We start from the raw sequence: 23,943 nt of genomic DNA, 5'->3' as shown, positions 1-23,943 counted from the left end.
TAGACTTGTTAGTACAAGGAAATGGCAACATGCATTACTTGTGTAATGTGGGCAGGAAAGCCACATCTACTAATTTAATGATCATTGGCAATAACAGATGGGGAACAAACAGTACAAAAATCAGAACAATCTTTCAGCCAAGTAATTGGAGCTTATAACAATAAGATTTAATGATGCTATATCAGAAAACACATGTTACCTTAACAAACAAAATTTATTTTTCATCAGAGGTGCTCTGTACTCATCAGTACTGAACATTCAAACTAAATAATAATTTTTTAAATCTAATAATACCACTGAACTACAAACAGATCCCACCCAAAAGTACCAAGAGAAGCTGAAAACACTGCAATTTTCTACTGACCAGTAGTGAAGCTCAGTACGGTTTTACAATGAACTCACAGGCCCCTAGGTTAAGATATCAGCCAAAGATTCACAAAACTGGCTGTCCCAAATGTTCAATAGTAAATGCAATAAAAAGCCCAGGTTCACAATTACCAGAAAACTTCATGATATACTGAAGAAAAATTACACCTTTGAAAACAGCTTTTCAATTAACAACAGATTTGAGTTAATCAACTACAGTACAGATCTAACTGTGCCAGACACAGCAACATTTGCCTCCTTTGACATAGTAAACCTATACACCAATATCCGCTGGAAAGACTCTCACAATAACACAAAAGAAACTAATCAAATACAAAAAGCTAAGAAACGCAGAAATTTATGAACTCGTGATGTTGCTTGAATTAGTTCTCTCTCATACTGGTAACTATTTTTCATTCAATAGCAAATTTTACATGCAAAACAATGGTCTGGCAATGGATAGCAGGCTTGCTTGCTGACATATTTATAGATAATCTGGAACAAAACTTCTTAACACACCCACAATTTACTGACAAAATTCTGTATTATAAAATGTATGTGGATGACACAAAAGACTTTTCAATGATCCAAAAGAAGAACTAAATAACCTAGCAGATGAAATGAATAAAATGCACCTAAATATTAAATTCAAAGTTGAACACCAGACCACCGAAGGAATTAACTTCATTGACATGACTAACTCCACTCACAATAACAAGCATACCTTCCAAATACACAGAAAACCCACTACCAGTGATGTTACCATTGACAATACCTCATGCCAACTGAACCAACATAAAACTGCTTTCTTCAGGTCACCTGTGAACTGTATGCTCGTCATCCCTATCAGTGAAGAAGATGCATGTAAAGAAATGAACATACTTATAGCCCAAAATAATGGTTATAATGCCTCTTTGATAAACATCCTTTTTGAAAAAAATCCAAAGTAAACTCAAGCAAACACTGTCACCATTGCAAACTAAGAAAGAAATGCCAAAGTTTGTCTTTATTCCATTCCTTGGCTAAGTGTCATATAATTTGCAAATCTTTTCAGACCACACAAGATAAAAATATCCTTCCACACTTACAATAAAGTAAAAAATAAAATTGTTCACAATAATAAATCCACTAGAGATTGGCATAAAAATTCTAGCATATAGAAACTCACATGCTCCTGTTCTTCCTTCTATATAGACCAAACAGGGAGAAATTTTGCAACCCACTACAAAGAACATATGGATGCCCTTCGACTCAAAACTTAGGTAAGTCCAGTTTTGCATCACATGCTTCTCATCATGAACACACTGTTGACGATATCAAAAAATGGTTCAAATGACTCTGAGCACTATGGGACTTAACACCTGTGGTCATCAGTCCCCTAGAACTTAGAACTACTTAAACCTAACTAACCTAAGGACATCACACACATCCATGCCCGAGGCAGGATTCGAACCTGCGACTGTAGCAGTCGCGCGGTTCCGGACTGCGCGCCTAGAACCACTAGACCACCGCGGCCGGCGACGATATCTTTCTGTGCTACACATCGCTGAGAAAGGACTACAGATGGACCACCTTGAACAATTAGGAATTTTCAAACACAGCTACAAAAGTAGACTTGTTAGTACAAGGAAATGGCAACATGCATTACTTGTGTAATGTGGGCAGGAAAGCCACATCTACTAATTTAATGATCATTGGCAATAACAGATGGGGAACAACAATTTTCACCCACAAACTAAAATCACCCTAAAAAATCCTGAATGAACAGACTGAGTCAACACAAAACTTTTTCTTCCAGAATTTCCAAAATATCCCGACACACACACACACACACACACACACACACACACACACACACACACACACACACACAAACACACACAGAAATCATCATCTTGCATAAATCTTGTTGTTCTTGGTGTGTAACAACTATGGTATTCTGTAACTTACAAAAAGTTTTTAATTATGTATTAAATATTCACCTCTAGCTGTTTACCTTTTTGTATGCAATAAGCAACATTTACTGAAATGTAAAACCTGTACTAGTAATATTTGTATCATAATACAAATGCATCTCTTGCCAGAGACGATTATGTAGTAAAAGTGCAGTATCTGTCATATCTGTATTCTGTGTAAAAACATCGAATGTTTACATCCTGTGAGCCAGAGTAAAACCAAGTGTAGCTACATACTGTGTTTATTTGTGTACATAGCGTAATAATGCACATTATAAGAAGGAACCTGATGTGAATACCACCAGGGCAGTGCACTGTAAGTACCTAAAACATACAACATTGATGGATAGAACAACCTGAAAGAGGGCAACAGAGAACCACATCTGCCCGATGGGATTGAAGAATAGATGACAACAATGATGATACCACTCTCATCAATTATACTGAAAGCTTAGTATGTTACTGGTCTGTGTGTTGCCCAATGCTACTCTGATTTGGCGAGTAGGGTTCTAGCCTCCTGCACTTAATAGTAATTACACTATTTTTTACTTTTAACTGAAATGAGACATGGCATGGCAACTAACACAACAACATGGGTTTCACATTATAAATAAATAATGGAAGCTCCAGGCAGGAATATCAACAATGTAGGAGGAGAGATTGCTACTTACTGAAAAGAAGACATGTTAAGTTGCAGAGAGGCACAATTGAATGACTTACATACAGCTTTCCGCCACAGCCTTCATCAGTAAACACACACACACACACACACACACACACACACACACACACAAACAAACAAACAAACAAACCAACAAACAAACCATTCATACACACAAGCAAGCACACCTTACACACACGACACGACTGCTAGTTCCAGCATCTCAGGTCAGACATTCTATTTGCAAGGAGCCATTAAAATATGGCTTTTGTAAATGTCAGAAATAATAGTATAACAATAATTACACTTCCAAAGTATGTTACATTTAATGTATCCACTTCATACATTTATTACTTTATAGCCAATATGCCTGTTTATATCACGAGTGGTGCCTTAAAATTCACTGAATGAATATAAACATTTTTCTATCATGAAAGACTTTCATTTTGCATTTAAATCATTTTTCTTACATGTTCTTAATTTTGTTGCTTGCTGGAAGTAATTTTATGTTGTCCTAGTGTTGTCATCGTGTACATCATTGCACCCAACATCATTTTGTGGACCCATAAAAAAATTAAGTAATTTATTTATGTGCAATGAATATACTGTTAAGTGTTTGTGCTACACAAACATTTTACAACATGCTGCTCTACTGCCTATCTTGTGTATAAGTCTTATCGCCCTTTTCAGCAACAGAAGTATTAAATGATCATCAGCAGAACAGCCCCATAGTTAAGAAAGGGTTAAGTTCTACCATAATATACACTGCCCAAAGAAAAAAGTGAAGCACCATGGTCAGATGCCAATATACATAAACTTCAAATCAGTTCACGTCATTGGCTGGTTTGTAAATTATTAAAACTGCAATGCTCAGGTAGGAAGGCTACCAGAGTGAATTCGTGATTGCTGCAGGGAGCGTAAAATGTAGCATATGTTTTTGTCATCTTTTTTTAATGGTCAGGTACACAAATATAGAAGGCTGTCACACTACACAAGTGAAGACAAGACCTCAGGGCTCTGAAACTGACTGTTAAAAGTCCTGATTGGTGAACTTTTTGATTTGAATGTTTCCTTTTGGGTAAACTTCAACGGTTTTTTTTCTGACATTGCCTTTCATTTTCTCCTTTTGGTTATATTTAAGCTTTCAACAAATGATTGTTCTGTTGAGAAGCAGCAGCATTGACATCAATGAACTGAATGAGTCTCTGATTTAAGGTACTCCTCGAAGGATTTTTTTTCTCTCTCTTTTAATTCATGAGTACAAAATCTGCAGAATGTTTATTTTGAATTCTCATGGGCATTCACAGTTGTGCGACCCATACTTGTCAATGCTACACATAGAACCAACACAGCATCTAGCGGAGAATAGAAAATAGCTCTATTTGAAGGTTAGGTGAAGAATTTCAGCATGGCCGAAATACGAGGTGTGATTGGAAAGTTTTAAAAATGGGCTTGTAATTGCACAACTGTGGTACTTAAATGGTACTGTAATGCATCTACTTCAAAATAGTCACCTTCTGACTGAACACACGGACTCCAACGGTGTCTCCATTTTTAGAAACACTCCTGGAAATTTTTTTCCTGAAGTGTGTTATGGACACTCACCGTATTTGCCTGAATGTCTTCAATCCAGTCAAATTGCTGCCCTTTCAATGAAAATTTCAGTTTAGGAAATAGGTAGAAGTCCGCAGGGACCAAATCAGGGAAATATGGCAGATGTGGAACCACAGGAATTTTGAATTTGGTCACAAATTCAATGATGGAGAAGGCACAAAGAGCCGGAGCATTGTAATGGTGTAACATCCAACTCCTGTCTTTCCACAATGCAGGCCTTTCCTTCCGCACCTTTTCGCGCAAACGCTCAAGGACAAATTTGTAGTATTTCTGGTAAATTGTCTGTCCTTCTGGGGTAAATTCATTATGCACAATACTGGTAGAATATGAAAAAAATCACCGACATTGTCTTCACCTTCAACTGACTTTGCCGTCCTTTTTTCAGTTGTGGTAACATGGAGTCTTTCACTGCGAAGACTGCAGTTTGGTTTCAGGATCATATCCATATACCCACAATTCATCACCTATAATTACCCAATTTAACAAATCTGGGTCATTTTTAGCCCCATTAATCAGTTCTTGGCACACTTCAAGTCGGTATTGTCTCGGGTCACTTGACAACACTTTTGGAACAAATTTTGCGGACACTCGACACATGTTCGATCTTCAGTTAAAATTGACTGAACTGCATAGAAACTTAAATTAAGTTCATCAGCCATCTCCCTAATTCTAAATCTACGATCTGAGTGCACTAAACTGCGAACTTTCACAACATTTTCATTTGTTTTTGAGGTGGAAGGACGGCCGCATTGTGGTTCATCTTCAAATGATTCGCGCCCATTTTTAAATCTGTTGAACCAGACAAAAACATTTGACTGGCTCATATAATTACCTCCAAAAGCTGCTTTTAATTGTTCATAAGTCTCAGAAGCTGATTTGCCAGTTTTAAAACAAAATTTCACAGAAACTCATTGCTCCGTTTTTACGTACATTTTCATGCAGACAGAATCTGGCAACAGGCCCTAACAGACCCGCACTTAACCAGTTGCCACAACGAACTGAATAAAGGAAACGCAGTTTCCTGTCAGAGTGTGTCCAAGGACAAGGCAATGACTCTCTCCCCACTCTCCGTGTACCTGCCCACCAAACCAGTAAGTGGTAGCAGATCCTTTTAAAACTTTCCAATCACGCCTCGTACACGACAGGTTTTGTTTTCCGATTGCTATTGTCCAGAGTACGGGCGACACATCCTGCAGGACTGTTGAGAGTGTAGACAAAGTAGAATTTTGATTGCCAACGGGGAGAGGAATGGTGTGGAGAAACACCTCTCTCACACAGTGCAGCAGCCTACACCCGTACACTGCAAAAGCATCGTCACAAGCATCATCGATCCATTTTGGTATTGTGTGTGTCCTAATCTAAATCCATCATGGACCGTGCACAGTTTCTTCACTTATTTGAAAATAAAAGAAAACAATGGGCAATGTACAAAACAAAACATTTCGGAACAGCTACTGTGCAATCGCTTGCTGATAATGGCAGACTATTGCTCACGAAGAAACTTAGGCCCAACATCTAGCAGCATTTGTGGCAACCACAGTTCAAAATATAAATCACTTTAAACTGACATGTCTGTCTGCATTATACCAACTTCTGAAAGATAGGTAACAAAGGTACGAATTTCTTCATTCTAAGATGTTAGGCCCAAGGTTGAGTACTATGTTGCATTATGCAGTGTGTATCTCAGAGACCAACCAACTGCCCACAGCACCCTAGCATTGAGTACGCTGACATGCCATTTGTTCATGCACTTTTTATTTTGAAAACCTGTTTTTACACACATTAACTTCCCAAATTGGGCTTCATCCAACAATGTACAACACCATTAACCAATATGGGTTAAATTTGGCTATTTATATGCAAAAAATAAAGCTATTTGGCTGAACAATTTTATTAGACATAGTTTCAGATACAATGCGTTAATGAAATAGTGTGTATTAGGTAATTTGAAGTTTTGGGATCTTGTGCAGAACTCACATTTACATTCACGTTTATCATAAAATGTGAATTTTTCTGCTCCCTAGTGATTGGTCTCGTTACCAGGCCTGGTATGACACACAAACAGTGTGGAGAGTGTCAGGTGTTGAGAGATCTCTGTAAAGGCCACAGAGATTCCTCATACTCCTGTGAGACACCACTATCAGCAACAGTCAGAGTTTGAAAGGACCCACATTTTGGGTCAACATTTAGCTGGCTGGTCAAATCGTGCAATACCCAGATTTGCTCTGTATGGGAATGTGAGGGCAGGCAAACTCATTGTCCAGATTGAAGTAGAGCATATCTGACCATCATAAGGAAGAATTGCCATATTGTACACCAAGCACACTGTAGCTCCTTCACATCAGTGCCTGCCGTCCGAGAACAAGTAACAGACTCCAGACAATATTGTGTCATCACACACCACTGACTGGAGATTAGCAGGAATCAGCAAGGGAATTACTGGCCCAAATGTGGTTGGTTGGTTTCGGGGTTTGATGGGGGCTAAACATCGAGGTCATCGGTCCCCTGTTCCATCAATAATAAAACATTTGGTCAGAAATACTTAGAGCTGCACATGGGTGTTCCCCAGGGCTCCACATGCAAAGGGGACAGGCCCTCCTACAGCTGTTCCACCCATGATCCATCATTGACAAAGTGTTAAAGAAGAGGACAGCACCCACTAATCAACAAGAATGCCACTCCTAAAATGGAAAACAGAGTGCAGCAGAAAAAGAAGCACACTGCCAAAAAGCAATTAAAACAGAGGAAAGGAGGGATGTCAGAGGCAACAGGCAAAGGAGGCAAGGTGAAGGGACCTCTGACCCAGCTTGTGGCAGGAGGTGCCCCAACCCCTACCTCACTGTCCTCACTCTGAAGGTAGTTTGAAATGTTAGATCTGAGAATAAGAACCGTTGTCACAGTGAAAATTGAGAACCAGTTCAATTGTCCGTGAGTTGTCTTACAACAGGAGAGGTATGCTCAGTATAGCGAGACAGAAGGACGGGGCATTCCATCCTGGTATGTGGAACTTTCAGTGAGGCTCCACAACCACATTGTCAGACTGGCTCGTCAAATAATATAAAACTGTGGGTCAGTCTAATGTGACTGTTGGGGAAGTAACATACAACAGTGGATTATTTTCAAGAGAAACAGAAATAGGAGTGTCATGGTTTGTTGATTGGTTGCTTGCTTGGGGAAGGAGACCAGACAGTGTGGTCATCAGTCTCATCGGATTAGGGAAGGATGGGGAAGAAAGTCGGCCGTGCCTTTTCAGAGGAACCATCCCAGCATTTGCCTGGAATGATTTAGGGAAATCACGGAAAACCTAAATCAGGATGGCCGGACGCGGGATTGAACCGTCGTCCTCCCGAATGCGAGTCCAGTGTCTAACCACTGCGCCACCTCGCTCGGTGGAGTGTCATGCAGCATTAATATCCTTCATAGTTCTGAGTTTATTAGAGGGTGCAGCCCACCAGATGGTTCATCTCAGAGTGAGTAGAGGCTGTAGTTGCACCCACAAATCCATACCTGGGGTTAAAGAGAAGAGAAGAGAGAGAGAGAGAGAGAGAGAGAGAGAGCCAAATGGCTTATGGCTTGACAGTTCTTTACCGGTAATACCTGCATGAGCTCGTACCTTGTGAGAGATGACACTACTGCATTCAGATAGAAGGTCATTAACAGCACATTTAACATGGTAGCAAAGTAACATCAGTCTCTGGTCTGGAGTGTGCTCACTGAGTCACTACATATTAAAATATGGTCAAGGAAGGCCCCATTTAATAGAACAGATGGTTCTGTTAATGGCTATCAGCTCTGTCACAAAAATGCTACACGTTCCTAGCAACAAATATAAAAGCATAATCTGCCCTTGACAAGGTTTCAGAGCCATCAGTGTAAAAGACGGTAAAACACTGATGTCCTGAAGAACCAAAAGGAACACACGTTGGAAGGTTGTGGGGGCGACAGACAACAGGTTCTTGAAACAGATCTTAATTCAGGGTCTGGGTACAACCAAGGGGGATTGGGCGAGAAAGCAAGGGGAGTACCATCCTAAGAATGATAAGCAAAGGTCTTGGTAGAGGGCTGTGACACACATACCAACTGGTAATCTCATCCAAGGGTGCATGTAACAATATCAAGGCCCCTCACATATAAAAAGAATGGAATATGTTGAATGATCAGGAAGTTGTTGAATGGCAATTGCACAGGTGAGCTAGAGCCGGCAGTATCTGAACTGAAGAGAGAAGATTCCTGTTTCAGGAAGGCAACTGTCTACAGGACTAGCCTGCATGGCACCAATGACCTGTCCAACTCCACAATGATGGATTGGTTCCAACAGTTTCAAAGCCTAAGACGGATTGGACCAAAGCCCAATACATATGAAAGAGAGCAGCATGACCTGTTATGGCGTAAAGTCAAGCACTGGCATGCCAGATGGGAACGATAGAGCAAAGAGGGCTGTGAGAAGACAGCCAATTGCATGTTGACCAGGACGACAACGCATCAGAGTGACCTCTATGCGACGAGGACATATGCACTGCGCCCTACTGGTCAATTAGCGAGTTCAAGAGTAGCTTCGAGACTAGTCATTTCGATTGTACTATGTAGCATTGTCTATACTGAAGAAACTCGATTAGTCCATATGTCACCCTTTGCTTGCGACACACATGTGTACTACAAAGTTAAGTATTGTATTTGTTCATTTTGTAATAAAACTCATTAACATGATTTGTTCAAATGTTGTCTAGCAATCTGAGAAAGCAGGTTTCCTAGAAACCACATATTTGACGACTAGGCTGGATTTAACATGATCCACACCCCCAGATGTTTTGGCAAGGAAGTAGAAAGCATTAAGCTCTCACATGCAACTGGTGTTTTGTTGTCGAATAAGATGCAGCTAAGTCGGCTTCTTGTCACAGAAGTCCCAAAATTTGAGACTGGCAACAACGTCTAAGTACTGAGTACGCAAGTAGAGTTCCGAGAGGATGGACCATAGTACAGCGACAAGTACATGACCTGTATTTTTGCACGAAACAACTGGAAACAATGGGGGAGGGGAGCAGCAGAGGCCCACTGGATGGCTCCTTGGAGCTGGCATTCAGCCCAGCCTACAGAGTGTGAGCTGTACCAAATGCTGACATCAGTATACAGCACGGGGTGACCAGTGACCCGAGACAGCTAACTAGCCCATGATGGCGATGAGGATAAGGGTGACATTGAGCAGGGAATCTGTCATGGTGACATTCTCTTGGACGTAAGACCATAAAAATTACTCAATAGCATGGCAGCACAATTCTTTGTGAAGCAAATAAGCCCAAAACAGTTACTGTAGGGACACCTGCTGAGATCTAGCCAATTAGTGAGTGCACTTTCCACTACAAATTCAATATATTTTGAAAAATAATGTTTTTTAACTTTCCAAACAAGTGCCTTTCTGACTTACCGGGTGCTATATTTACCGTAAATAGCAGGTATAGGAAAGTGAACGTTAATGAGTTATAGATAATCCCCCCCGCCCGCCGATCATGAGAAAGCAATCGATACCTGACTGGTTTGATGCAGCCTGCCACAAATTCCTCTCCTGTACCAATCTCTTGATCTCAGAGTAGCTGTATGTATTCCAATCTCTGTCTTCCTCTACTGTTATTGCCCTCTACAGATCTCTCTAGTACTATGGAAGTAATTACCTCGTGTCTTAACACCTATCATCCTATCCTTTCTACTTATCAATGTTTTCCACATGTTCCTCTCCTCTCCGATTCTGCATAGAACCACCTCATTCCCTACCTTATCAGTCCACCCAATTTTCAACATTCGTCTGTAGCACCACATCTCAAATGCTTCGATTCTATTTTGTTCTGGTTTTCCCACAGTCTATGTTTCACTACCATACAATGCTGTACTCCAGACGTATATTCTCAGAAATTTTTTCCTCGAACTAAGACCAATATCTGATATTAGTACACTTCTCTTGGCCAGGAATGTCCTTTTTGCCATTGGTTATTTCACTGCCTAGGTAGCAGAATTCCTTAACTTCACCTGCTTCGTGACCATCAATCCTGATGTTAAGTTTCTTGCTGTTCTCATTTCTACTACTTCTCATTACCTTCGCCTTTCTTCAATTTACTCTCAATCCATACTCTGTACTCATTAGACTGTTCATTCTGTGTAGCAGATCATGTAATTCTTCTTTACATTCACTCATGATAGCAATGTCATCAGTGAATCTTATCACTGATATCCTTTCACCTTGAATTTTAATTCCACTGCTACCTTTCTTTTATTTCCATCATTGCTTCCTCAATGTGCAAATTGAACAGCAGGGGCGACAGGCTACATCTTTGTCTTACACCTTTTTTAATACGAGCACTTCGTTCTTGGTCGTCCGCTCTTATTATTCCCTCTTGGCTGTTGTGCATATTGTATATGACCCATCTCTCCCTACAGCTTTCCCCTATATTTTTTCAGAATTTCTAACATCTTGCACCATTTTAGACAGTCGAACGCTTTTTCCAGGTCGACAAATCTTATGAACGTGCCTTGATTTTTCTTTAGTCTTGCTTCACCATTATTAACCGTAACATCAGAATTGACTCTCTCGTGCCTTTACCTTTCCTAAAGCCAAACTGATCATTCTGTATATTATTCTCGAAAGCAATTTGGATGCATGAGCTGTTAAGCTGATTGTTCGATAATTCTCACACTTGTCAGGTCTTGTCTTCGGAATTGTGTGGATGATGCTTTTCCGAAAGTCATACGGTATGTCGCCAGACTCATACATTCTACACACCAACATGAATAGTTGTTTCTTACCACTTCTCCCAATGATTTTAGAAATTCTGATGGACTGTTACCTATCCCTTCTGCCTTATTTGATCGTTTGTTCTCCAAAGCTCTTTTATATTCTGATTCTAGTACTGGATCCCCTATCTCTTATAAATCTACTCCTGTTTCTTCTTCTATCACATCAGACAAGTCTTCCCCTAACAGAGGCTTTCACTGTATTCTTTCCACCGATCCACTCTCTCCTCTGCAATTAACAGTGGAATTCCCATTGCACTCTTAATATTATCACCATTCCTTTTAATGTCACAGAAGGTCGTTTTGACTTTCCTGTATGCTGAGTCTGTCCTCCTGACAACCATTTCTTTTTCGATGTCTTCACATTTCTTCCTGCGGCCATTTCGTCTTAGCTTCCCCGCACTTCCTATTTATTTTATTCTTCGGCGACTTATTTCTGTATTCCTGGGTTTCCTGGAACATTTTTGTACTTCCTCCTTTCATCAATCAACTGAAGTATTTCTTCTGTTACCCATGGTTTCTTCACAGTTACCTCCTTTGTACCTATGTTTTCCTACCCAACTTCTGTGATGGCCCTTTTTAGAGATGTCCATTCCTCTTCAACTGTACTGCCTACTGAGCTATTCCTTACTGCTGTATCTATAGCCTTAGAGAACTGCAACCGTATATCGTCATTCCTTAGTACTTCCGTATCCCACGTCTTTGCATGTTGATCCTTCTTGACTAACTTCCTAAACTTCAGCCTACTCTTCATCACTACTATACTGTGATCTGAGCCTGTATGCTTCTGGGTACACCTTACAATCCAGTACCTGATTTTGGAATCTCTGTCTGACCATAATGTAATCTAACAGAAATCTTCCAGTACCATCTGGCCTTTTCCAAGTATACCACCTCCTCTTGCGATTTTTGAACGGAGTATTTGCTATTACTAGCTGAAACTTGTTACAGAACTAAATCTTTCACCTCTCTTAGTCCTTGTCCCAAGCCCATATTCTCCTGTAACCCTTTCTTCTACTCCTTCCCCTAGAACTGCATTACAGTCCCCCTTAACTATTAGATTTTCATCCCCCTGTACATACTGTATTACCCTTTCAATATCCTCATACACTTTCTCTACCTCTTCATTTTCAGCTTGCGGCGTCGGCTTGTATGCCTGAACTATTGTTGCCTGTGTTTGTTTACTGTCGATTCTAATAAGAACAACCCTGTCACTGAACTGTTCGCAGTAACACACCCTCTGGCCTACCTTCCTATTCAAAACGAATCCTACTCCCGTTACACCAATTTATGCTGCTGGTGATATTACCCTATGCTCATCTGACCAGAAATCCTTGTCATCTTTCCACTTCACTTATCTGACCCTTACTATATCTAGATTGAGCCTTTTCATTTCCCTTTTCAGATTTTCTAGTTTCCCTACCACGTTCAAGCTTCCGACATTCCATACCCAGACTCACAGAAAGTTATTCTTTCGTTGATTATTCAGTCTTTTTCTCATGGTAACCTCCCTCTTGGCAGTCCCCTCCCGCAGATCCGAATGGTGGACTATTCTGGAATCTTTTGCCAATAGAGAAATCATCATGACACTTCAATTACAGGCCACATGTCCTGTGGATACACGTTACGTGTCTTTAATGCAGTGGTTTCCATTGCCTTCTGCACCCTCATGCCGTTGATCATTGCTGATTCTTCTGCCTTTAGGGGCAATTTCCCACTCCTAGGACAAGAGAGTGCCCTGGACCACAGTCCGATCCTCCTCCCTCTTTGACAAGGCCCTTGGCAGAATAAGGGTGACTTCTTATGCCGGAAGTCTTTGGCCGACAATGCTGATTAATAATCAAAATTTAAGCAGTGGCAGGATTCGAACCTGGGATCGAAAACATTTTGATCGTAATTAAAGATGCAGACCTCTGGTGCTAAACCTATAAAAACAAGAAACTGATAGGCTCTACAACTTTCTCGTTCAACCTTTTTTTTTGTTTTTATCGTAGCTATAGTTTTTTTTACTTATGTAACAAAAACTGCTTGTTGCAACTTTGCGGATTCTTTGGCCATGCCTGCCATCTTGGATTGAGTTCCTAGAAAAAAGGAACTCTATTTAAAATTTAATTTCTTATACAATCATTTTTCTGTTTTCAGGCCATAAATTTTGCAATCACTTCTTCCAACTAAAGGATAGTTATATCATTTGGCATGCCAAGGGGGGAAGGAGACAGGGACATCTTGTCACTTATGCATCCACAATGCAGATGTCTGTGAAGAGGACACTGACGCCATTGCAAAGTGGGTTGCAAGGTGCCCAGTAAGACCTGATGCATCAGTACAGAGAAAAATCCTGTTGGAAGAGACAAAGCACGATTGCGCATCTTCAGCAACTCAGAAGACTATGGAGACCGACTCATATCTGCAATGAAGAGGCTTATGTTTCCAGGTATGAGACATAGCGCTCCCAGCAGTCCTCCTACATTTACTTAGCAAGCCATAGCATGAAGTCAAAAGCAGTAAGGTGGGTCAGTGACAGGTGCCACTTTAAACACTAAATAACTCTTGCGATTTTTTTTTTACTCTGCCATGGTACTGGCAGGTGACGGAACAGACCTATAGAAAAAATGAATAGCAGTACCAGCAAACTGGGTGATCAAATAAGGAGACACTTTCCACAGCCTCATCGATGGAATCTGACGGGGGAGAAGGTAACAGCAGAGGCACGCAACTGACAGTCGGCTCTTCGAAGCACCTACCATGGTACTCAGTCATACAAGCAGTTGCAAGGACATGACAGGGATCATGGGAAAGTGACGACTGTCACAAAGATCATCATGTAGTGACAACTGTAGCAAAGCCATGAGATTGGTGGAAGCGATCGTTAGCTCAACGGCTGAAAAGGTGACATGGGCGGCACTGTAGTGGGTAGGAGTACCACAATGAGGAGACTGACTGTAGTCGAGACAAAGTGGTACTGGATAACTGAACAGATACAGGTGCCTTCATCTTAGCCTTTGAAAGTAATATTCACCTGCAAAAAGTTAGTCACCATGTACAGGTGCAACATGAAACCTTACGTCCCACCACCCTTGGTGTGCTTCTGATGCTTACTCTTCCGTCATGCGTCATCCTCCTGCAAGGCGATCCCAAAATGCAACAACTGCGAACTATCACTCCCCAAAGTTAGTCTTTGTCTACAACCACTTTTGGGTGCAAATTGCAAAACACCACTGTTGTTCACCAGTTTGCCCAGTCCTCAAGAAATAAAATAAAATAAAATACAGGTATACAAATCTATATACTGCCTACTGTATACTGAGGCCCGATAACCTATTAGTGTGTACGTCCTGTAGATTAGATTAGATTAGATTAGTACATGTTCCATAGATCATGAATACGACACTTCGTAATGATGTGGAACGTATCAGGTTAAGAAAAGGTGCCTATACAAGATATTACATTACACAAAATAATACATGACACTTAATATTTTTAATTTTTTTTTTTTTTGGTGTTGGGGTTGGAGGGGGGGGGGGGGGGGTGGCTGTGGGAATTACCCACTTACTATATCCAAAATTTCATCTAATGAGTAGAAGGAGTTGCCATTAACAAATGCTTTTAATTTCTGTCAGACTTTGGATGCTATTAGGTAAGTGACCAAAGACTTTTGTGGCAGCATAATTTACCCCCTTCCGAGCCAAAATTAGATTTAACCTTGAGTAGTGAAGATCATCCTTTCTCCTAGTGTTGTAGTCATGTACACTGCTATTACTTTTGAATTCGTTCGCATTGTTAATAACAAATTTCATAAGTGAATATATATATTGTGAGACTACAGTGAAGATCTCTAGCTCTTTAAATAAGTGTCTGCAGGATGATCTTGGATGAGCTCCAGCAATTATTCTGATTACACGCTTTTGTGCAATGAACACTCTTTTACTTAATGATGAGTTACCCCACAATATTAAGCCATACGAAAGCAGAGAATGAAAATAGGCGTGGTAAGCTAATTTACTCAGATGTATATTGCCACAATTTGCTATGACCCTAATAGCGTAAGTAGCTGAACTCAAACATTTCAGCAGAAATTTTGAATATTCTATCTTAGCTACCGATTTCTGATCGAAGTCTATATTTATTAATGGTGTCATTCCATTTATTGTGTGGAACTGTATATACTGTGTTCTGTCAAAGTTTAATGAGAGCCCATTTGCAGAGAACCACTTACTGATTTTCTGAAAAAACACTGTTTACAATTTCACCAGTTAATTATTATCTGTTGGGTGTCATAGCTATACTTTTATCATCAGCAAAAAGTACCAGCTTTGCATATTCGTGAATATAGAACGGCAAGTCATTAATATATATTAATAACAGCAGAGGACCCAAGACTGAACCTTGCGGCACGCCATTCTTGATTGAGAAATCACCAGTTTTTTGCATATTATGTGAACCGTTTATTTCAACTTTCTGCACTCTTCCAGTTAGGTATGATTTAAACCATTTGAGCACTGTCCCATTGATACCACAGCACTTGAGCTTACCTACAAGTATTCCATGATTTACACAACCAAAAGCTTTTGATAGATCACAAAAAATCCCAACGGGTGACTTCTGGTTGCTCAGAGCATTTAATATGTCATTAGTGAAAGTATATATAGCATTTTCTGTTGAAAAACCCTTCTAGAAACCACAGTGACATTTTGTTAAAACTTTATTTTTACAAAGGTGTGAAGCTACTCTACAATACATTACTTTTTCAAGAATTTTGGATAAGGCAGTCAGAAGAGAGATTGGGCGGTAGTAGTTGATGTCAGACGTATCCCCTTTTTCATGCAGTGGTTTAACAATGGCATACTTCAGTCTATCTGGGAAAATACCCTGCTTCAGAGAGCTATTACGTATGTGGCTAAGAATCCCACTTATTTCTTGGAAACAAGCTTTTATTATCCTACTGGAAATGGCATTTATTCCATGCGAGCTTTTATTCTTGAGAGAGTTTATTATATTCCAAATTTCAGAAAGAGAGGTGGGTGGAATTTCAATTGAATCAAATGATGTGGTAAGGCTTCTTTCATTAGCTGCCTTGCTTCTTCTAATGAACATTTAGATCCTATTTTCTCCACAACATTTAAAAAATGATTATTCAAAATGTTTTCGACATCCGGCTTGTTGTTTATCAAGTTACCACTCACTTTGATGGTGATGCCGTCATCCTGTACTCTTGGTTGCCCTGTCTCCCTTATAGTAATATTCCAAATTGTTTTGATTTTGTTATCAGACAAGATGCACATGCTTCTGGACTTTTTAATAACCTTTCTTAATGTAGCATAGTAGTTTTTATAATATTTGGCTGTTTCTGGGTCATTACTATTTCTTGTTGTTAGATACAGTTTCCTTTTGTGATTACAAGACATTTTTATTCCTTTAGTAAGCCAAGGTTTTTTTTGCATTGTTTCTTGTAATAAGATTTAACTACTTTCTTGCGGAAACAGTTTTCAAATTCTCTTACAAGTGTATCATGAAATAAGTTATATTTTAAATTAGCATCGGATTCCTTGTACACCTCATCGCAGTCTAACTGCTGAAGATTTTCTCTGAAACTTCTAACTGCTGAGTCATTAATTGAATGCACAACTTTGGAGGGTAGTTTTGAATTACTGAATGGAGCTATGTCATATACTGTAACTAGCTGAGCATCATGATCAGAAAGCCCATTCTCAACAGGACAAAAACTTATGTTTTTAAACCTATCTTGGTCTATAAAAGTGTTATCTATCAATGTGCTGCTGTCCTTTACTACCAGAGAAGGAAAATTAATGACAAATGTCATGTCGAGCAAGACTTCCAGGTCATTCTTCCTGTTACACTCTTTGTGAACCAACAATGAAGTCCCCACAAATAATAATTTGCCTTCCCCTACCTGACAGACAGCACAACAAGGCATCCAAGTTTTCCAGGAATAAATGAAAGTTTCCTGAAGGGGACCTATGTACTGTTACAATTATAAAAGAGCTCTCCATCAGTTTAAGTTGACAGGCACATGCTTCTATATTTTGCTCTAGACAAAACTTTTCTGTATCTAAGCTTTCTACACAGTGATAACTTTTGAGATATATAGCAACTCCCCACCTTATTCTCTCTACTCATATGTGCAGCTAGTTTATAACCACTGATATTTACCTTTTCCATATCAGACACAATGTGATGCTCAGACAGGCATAGTTTATCTATTACATTATCAGATTCAATGTCATCTAAACAAACCAGGAGCTCATCTACTTTATTCTTCAATCCCGAAATATTTTGGTGAAAAATGGTAACATCATTTATTACTTTACTTTTGTGAGAATCTACTTTTTGCTTTAATCCACTAATATTTAGGTTAAATATGGTAACATTATTATTTACTTTCCTATTGTGAGAATTTTGTGAGTTTTGGACCTCTTTAGCACCTGCCTGCCTGAACTTCTCATTGGACACTGATGTTGTTGTTGTGGTCTTCAGTCCTGAGACTGGCCTGATACAGCTCTCCACGCCACTCTATCCTGTGCAAGCTGCTTCATCTCTCAGTACCTACTGCAACCCACATCTTTCTGAATCTGCTTAGTGTATTCATCTCTTGGTCTCCCCCTACGATTTTTACCCTCCACACTGCCCTCCAATACTATATTGGTGATCCCTTGATCCCTCCGAACATGCCCCACTAACTGATCCCTTCTTCTATTCAAGTTGCGCCATAAACTCCTCTTCTCCCCAATCCTATTCAATACCTCCTCATTAGTTATGTGATCTGCCCATCTAATCTTCAGCATTCTTCTGTAGCACCCCATTTCAAAAGCTTCTATTCTCTTCTTGTCCAAACTAGTTATCGTCCATGTTTCACTTCCATACATGGCTACACTCCATACAAATACTTTCAGAAACAATTTCCTGACACTTAACAACTTTCTCTTCTACAGAAACGCTTTCCTTGCCATTGCCAGTCTACATTTTATATCCTCTCTACTTCGACCATCATCAGATATTTTGCTTCCCAAATAGCAAAACTCCTTTACTACTTTGAGTGTCTCATTTTCTGATCTAATTCCCTCAGCATCACCCGACTTAATTAGACTACATTCCATTATCCTCGTTTTGCTTTTGTTGATGTTCATCTTATACCCTCCTTTCAAGACACTGTCCATTCCGTTCAACTGCTCTTCCAAGTCCTTTACTGTCTCCGACAGACTTACAATGTCATCGGCGAACCACAAAGTTTTTATTTGTCCTCCATGGATTTTAATACCTACTCCGAATTTTTCTTTTGTTTTCTTTACTGCTTGCTCAATATACAGATTGAATAACATCGTGGAGAGGCTACAACCCTGTCTCACTCCCTTCCCATCCACTGCTTCCCTTTCATGCCCCTCAACTCGTATAACTGCCATCTGGTTTCTGTACAAATTGTAAATAGCCTTCCGCTCCCTATATTTTACCCCTACCACCTTTAGAATTTGAAATAGAGTATTCCAGTCAACATTGTCAAAAGCTTTCTCTAATTCTACAAATGCTAAAAATGTAGGTTTCCCATTCCTTAATCTAGCTTCTAAGATAAGCCGTAGGGTCAGTATTGCCTCACATGTTCCAATATTTTTACGGAATCCAAACTGATCTTCACCAAGGTCGGCTTCTACCAGTTTTTCTATTCGTCTGTAAAGAATCTACATCTACATTTATACTCCGCAAGCCACCCAACGGTGTGTGGCGGAGGGCACTTTACGTGCCACTGTCATTATCTCCCTTTCCTGTTCCAGTCGCGTATGGTTCGCGGGAAGAACGACTGTCTGAAAGCCTCTGTGCGCGCTCTAATCTCTCTAATTTTACATTCGTGATCTCCTCGGGAGGTATAAGTAGGGGGAAGCAATATATTCGATACCTCATCCAGAAACGCACCCTCTCGGAACCTGGCGAGCAAGCTACACCGCGATGCAGAGCGCCTCTCTTGCAGAGTCTGCCACTTGAGTTTGTTAAACATCTCCGTAACGCTATCACGGTTACCAAATAACCCTGTGACGAAACGCGCCGCTCTTCTTTGGATCTTCTCTATCTCCTCCGTCAACCCGATCTGGTACGGATCCCACACTGATGAGCAATACTCAAGTATAGGTCGAACGAGTGTTTTGTAAGCCACCTCCTTTGTTGATGGACTACATTTTCTAAGGACTCTCCCAATGAATCTCAACCTGGTACCCGCCTTACCAACAATTAATTTTATATGATCATTCCACTTCAAATCGTTCCGCACGCATACTCCCAGATATTTTACAGAAGTAACTGCTACCAGTGTTTGTTCCGCTATCATATAATCATACAATAAAGGATCCTTCTTTCTATGTATTCGCAATACATTACATTTGTCTATGTTAAGGGTCAGTTGCCACTCCCTGCACCAAGTGCCTATCCGCTGCAGATCTTCCTGCATTTCGCTCCAATTTTCTAATGCTGCAACTTCTCTGTATACTACAGCATCATCCGCGAAAAGCCGCATGGAACTTCCGACACTATCTACTAGGTCATTTATATATATTGTGAAAAGCAATGGTCCCATAACACTCCCCTGTGGCACGCCAGAGGTTACTTTAACGTCTGTAGATGTCTCTCCATTGAGAACAACATGCTGTGTTCTGTTTGCATCCGTGACTTATTAAACTGATTGTTCGGTAATTTTCACATCTGTCAGCACCTGCTTTCTTTGGGATTGGAATTATTATATTCTTCTTGAAGTCTGAGGGTATTTCACCTGTCTCATACATCTTGCTCACCAGATGGTAGAGTTTTGTCAGAACTGGCTTTCCCAAGGCTGTCAGTAGTTCTAATGGAATGTTGTCTACTCCCAGGGCCTTGTTTCGACTCAGGTCTTTCAGTGCTCCGTCAAACTCTTTGTGCAGTATCGTATCTCCCATTTCATCTTCATCTACATCCTCTTACATTTCCATAATATTGTCCTCAAGTACACTGCCCTTGTACAGACCCTCTATATACTACTTCCACCTTTCTGCTTTCCCTTCTTTGCTTAGAAGTGGGTTTCCATCTGAGCTCTTGATGGTCATACAAGTGGTTCTCTTATGTCCAAAGGTCTCTTTACTTTTCCTGTAGGCAGTATCTATCCTACCCCTAGTGAGATAAGCCTCTACATCCTTACATTTGTTCTCTAGCCATCCCTGCTTAGCCATTTTGCACTTCCTATTGATCTCATTTTTGAGACATTTGTATTCCTTTTTGCCTGATTCATTTACTGCATTTTTATATTTTCTCCTTTCATCAATTAAATTCAATATTTCTTCTGTTACCCAAGGGCTTCTACTAGCCCTCGTCTTTTTACCTACTTGATCCTCTGCTGCCTTCACTACTTCATCTCTCAAAGCTACCCATTCTTCTTCTACTGTATTTCTTTCTTTTAAATTGTTCCCTTATGCTCTCCCTGAAACTCTGTACAACCTCTGGTTTAGTTAGTTTATCCAGGTCCCATCTACTTAAATTCCCACTTTTTTGCAGTTTCTTCAGTTTTAATCTACAGTTCATAACCAACCTGGAAATGTCTTACAATTTAAGACCTGGTTCCTAAATCTCTGTCTTACCGTTATATAATCTATCTGAAACCTGTCAGTATCTCCAGGCTTCTTCCATGTATACAACATTCTTTTATGATTCTTGAACCAAGTGTTAGCTATGATTAAGTTGTGCTCTGTGCAAAATTCTATCAGGCGGCTTCCTCTTCCATTTCTTAGCCCCAATCCATATTCACCTACTGCGTTTCCTTGTCTCCCTTTTCCTACTACCGAATTCCAGTCACCCATGACAAATTTTCGTCTCCCTTCATTATCTGAATAATTTCTTTTATTTCATCATACATTTCTTCAATTTCTTTGTCATCTGCAGAGCTAGTTTGCATATGAACTTTTACTACTGTAGTAGGCGCGGGCTTCGTGTCTATCTTGGCCACAATAATGGGTTCACTATGCTATTTGTAGTAGCTTACCTGCACTCCTATTTTTTATTCATTATTAAACCTACTCCTGCATTACCCCTATTTGATTTTGTATTTATAACCCTGTATTCCCCTGACCAAAATTCTTGTTCCTCCTGCCACCGAACTTCACTAATTCCTACTATATCTAACTTTAACCTATCCATTTCCCTTTTTAAATTTTCTAACCTACCTGCCCGATTAAGGGATCTGACATTCCACGCTCCGATCCGTAGAACGCCAGTTTTCTTTCTCCTGATAACGACGTCGTCCTGAGTATTCCCCGCCCGGAGATCCGAATGGGGGACTATTTTACCTCCGGAATATTTTACCCTAGAGGACGCCATCATCATTTAACCATACGGTAAAGCTGCATGCCCTCGGTAAACACTGGACACTGATATTAGTCTAAAAAAGATATAGATCCACGAGTACTAGTGTCCCGCCTTATGGATTTCGCTAACAACTCTGCCAGTTTACCCTTCCCTTTCCTATTGAGATGTAGGCCATGCCTTGTGGAATCCCCCGTATCAATAGCCTCAACAGGAATCAATCCAATGTCTGACGGAGTGGCCGCCCTACGAAACTGATGCAACTCCATATTTACCCTCCTGACAGAGCGGTTCAACTGGGGCTGATCATGCCGCACGAAAGCAGGCACCAGCCCAACGTTAGTATGGGTCGTTGCCGAGGCTATTTTCACCAGGTCACACTCAATACTGTGATATGGCGACTACCTGTGCAAAAGTCGTATCCGTCACTTTCACTATGTCAATTATTTCCCAAACCAGCTCTACCATCACTCTCTTCTATTGTGGTTCCTGTGGCATAATTTTTGGAAACCACTTCCTGCACATGGCTGGAAGAGCAGTTGCTTCATATGTATTCCATAAAAACAGCATGATACTAGCTAAGGAACTAAAAACCAGAAAGCTCCCCCAAGATGCTCAGTTTATATCACTTGACATCACGAACCTCTACTCAAACATACCCATACAAGAAGCTGTAACAGTAATACAAAAGAACCTTACGAAACACAAGAAACTTTCATACACAGAACTTGTTGAATTTATGGATCTCCTTTAGCTAACCCTAAGTTACAACTTCTTCACTTTTAATGGCAACATATATAAACAACCAGATGGCCTAGCAATGGGGTCATGTATATCTGGTACTATAGCTGACATACACATAAATCACTCAGGACAAAAATTATTTATCAGCCAAGAACCTTGCCTAAAGAAAACTGAATTTTATAGGAGATATGTAGATGACACACTGCTGTTAGTGAAAGGGATATGAAAGACATCACAGACATTCTAAATTACTTCAATAATCTACATGAGAAAATTAAATTTACAGTGGAACATGAACAAAATAAAAGCATCAACTTTCTGGACCTAAATATTACAAGACACAACAAAACATGCTCATTCAAAATTCATAGGAAAAACACAATGACTGACACCACAACCCCTGCTACCTCATCTCGCCCAAATATCCATAAACAGTGAGCATACGGGTCAGTGCTACATAGGGCAACTAAAATACCATTGAACCAAGAAAACATGCAACAAGAAATAAACACAGTGAAAAAGATTGCAGTTGCCAATGGATACAATGCTTCCATGGTTGACACAATCCTAGACAAAGTGAAGAAAGAGCCAGGTACAAACTGCACCACAGAAGAAAAAGAGAAAAACAAATGTATATCTAGTATCCCATACATTGACAATGTATCACAGAAGATTGCAAATATTTTCAAAAATCACAAAGTAAAAATTGGGTTTTCTACATCTAATAAACTACAGCAAAAACTAGTACACAATATAAACTGTAAGCATGATCCAAACTCAGACTCTGGAATATACAAGGTCACATGCCAGTAATGCTCCATGTTCTACCTAGGACAGACAGGCCAAAATTTCAATACCAGGTACACAGAGCACACAAAAGCCTACACAAACAACAGAAACACTACATCAAACATAGCAACACATGTACAGAATACAGGACACCCATTTGGAAAAATAGACCAAAATGTCAAAGTACTTCACCGACTAACTAAAGGACATAAAATGGATTTTCTAGAAGAACTGGAGATATATTCACATTACAGAAAATATGACGATAAAATATTAAACAGAAAACTTGAAAGTGAATCAGCGAATTTCTTCAGATGTTTTGATAGTATACTTAAATAAAAATAGGAACACATAGAAATAAGTACAATTGTAAAATAGACTTAAGTAAATTATGATCCAAATTGTTAAGGTACATAACCTCTGTACAAAAGCATATTATACTCCGTGGAAGACCTGTAATGTCATCTCTGTTGACTACTTTTAAGAACATCTGTGTCACTGTTTTGTTTATGTAAAATGTTTGCAATGTTTAAAAGTGTACAACAAGTTGTGTGTGATGTTTAGTGTGTGCGAGACTCTGCACAAATGGAAACTGTAAGTACAAATTACTCTACATTTCGCCACTAACTTCACAAAAAGATCGACAACCAACTAAACATCACCTGTTTTCTTATACATTGTAGTAAAGTCAACAAAATAAAGCAG

General features: G+C 39.8%; 1 protein-coding gene across 1 annotated transcript in view; it reads right to left on the bottom strand.

The window, feature by feature from the left end:
* LOC126187878 (nuclear pore complex protein Nup155) overlaps positions 1-23,943 on the bottom strand; it is a 261,223-nt gene that overhangs the window by 60,302 nt on the left and 176,978 nt on the right.

The sequence above is a fragment of the Schistocerca cancellata genome, chromosome 5 (genome assembly GCF_023864275.1).
Source record: "Schistocerca cancellata isolate TAMUIC-IGC-003103 chromosome 5, iqSchCanc2.1, whole genome shotgun sequence".
In the NCBI taxonomy this organism is placed as follows: Eukaryota; Metazoa; Arthropoda; class Insecta; order Orthoptera; family Acrididae; genus Schistocerca; species Schistocerca cancellata.
The sequence above is the reverse complement of the archived record's forward strand: the minus strand, read 5'-3'. Positions and strand labels throughout refer to the sequence as shown.